Raw genomic sequence first — 1914 nt, 5'->3', positions numbered from 1 at the left:
ACCCACTCAGAAGGCGTGTGCTATAGCACACGAAAATTTGGGAATCACGTAAAATTCTAGTTTTTTGGTCGTAAAAAGCAAAACAACGAGGAACGGTCATGGCAGGGCGGTGACAATGGTTCGTTAGGTCGTATTTGATAGTCCAAAAAAATTTTAGGCGATCGGGGTCCGGAGGGCCCGGACCCACTAGGAAGGCGTGGGCTATATATAGCACACGAATATATGGGAATCGGGCGGAATTCTAGTTTTTTGGCCGTAAAACGCAAAACAACGAGGAATGACCATGGCAGGGCAGTGACTATGGTTCCTCAGGTCGTATTTGATAGCCTGGGAAAATGTTAGGCAATCAGGGTCCGGGGGCTCGGACCCACTCGGAAGGCATGGGCTATAGCACACGAAAATATGGGAATCAGTCAAAATTCTAGTTTTTTGGTCGTAAAAAGCAAAACAATGAGGACCGGTCATGGCAGGGTGGTGACTATGGTTCCTTATGTCGTATTTGATAGCCCAGAAACATTTTAGGCGATCGGGGTCCAGAGGGCCCGGACCCACTAGGAAGGCGTGGCGTATTCTTGATAAACCAGCGTTTATATATAGATGTAGGAGGATCTGTTTGGGAAGTAAGACATCGGGTTTTGGAGACCCACGTTCTACCGAACTGAACTAAGAGAACATCCCTTCCAATTGAGAATTTTTATTCATCTTACCATTTAATAACTCATAATCAGATCTTAGTAACTAACTATTTGCAACTTGACTTCCTCGGCTGTTAGGTTCAGTGTTCATCGTCACTTGAGTAAAACTCCTTCCTTGGTGATTTTTCTTTCCTCTACACGCCTTCATCGACGTTGTTTTTTGACCGGGCAGGCCCCCGTACATCAGAGTGAACTAACTCAAATAGTGAGGGCCCCGGAGATAGTATTTCTCAACTGTCGATCGACGTGACAATCATGCCTGCTTGACAAAGCCTTTTTCATTCAGTCTCCCAATAAACGTGACAGAAAAGGGATTATTCCTCCTTTTCGGGATTTATAAATTCATTTTCTTCCTTCCCCGAGCCCACCTTTAGCCCTTTCTTCAACTACTATTGTGGTAGGAACACATTCTTCGAGCAGGAGCAGAAGAAATGAAACAAAAGATATGGTAGAGCTAGGACAGTTATTGTATGAGGTCTACCCAGACAATTCATTCTTCCTAGTCCAAGCTAGCTAAGGAAATAGCACTCTCTGCTTGCTTCTGACTCCCTATGAGCCCTTACTTTTTCGGAGGGTCGGCGGGACATGGGAGCCGTGTCTACGGCAGATCCGATCAGTCTCGTGATGAAGAGAAGCCTTAGACCCAATCACATAATTTCATTATCTCCCTTCTAAGCCTTCTATTTCATCTGCTATTTTTTAGGAATAAAAAAGGATACACAGATAGAGTTTCAAATTCAACAAATAAAATATAAAATTCTTGAGTAGTCTACTTCCCTTTGAATGATAAATCCCTTAACTCTTAATAATTAAAGGAATACCTTGGAACCCATAAGGGATTTACTTGTCTATGGAATCGGAGGAATATGCGACGATTTTTTCCCGGAAATCCCCAACGAAAAATACAGACTATTCCTTCCCTTCTCTCACTTCTTGAAGACTTTCTTTTTCATTCAATAGCGCCTCTCCTTCAAAGGTGGGATTATCTTGACGTAGGTCTGTCTCTGGTTAAAGGCATAAAAATCAGAAAGAATATATAGAATTAGAATCGGTTTTTTAGCATTTAACCCCCTTTTATGTTATGGATTTCGTTGTTCAAAAAATGATTTGCAGAGAAGCTTTTAGGTCCCGACTTCACCTCGATGGTTAGGCCACCACGCTCTTAAAGTCTATACGCGATAGATAGACTCCTAGAACTTTTTATTGGCGCCCGATAGGT

The sequence above is a fragment of the Nicotiana tabacum genome, chromosome 9 (assembly GCF_000715075.1).
Source record: "Nicotiana tabacum cultivar K326 chromosome 9, ASM71507v2, whole genome shotgun sequence".
NCBI lineage: Eukaryota > Viridiplantae > Streptophyta > Magnoliopsida > Solanales > Solanaceae > Nicotiana > Nicotiana tabacum.
This window is presented reverse-complemented; position numbering follows the sequence as displayed.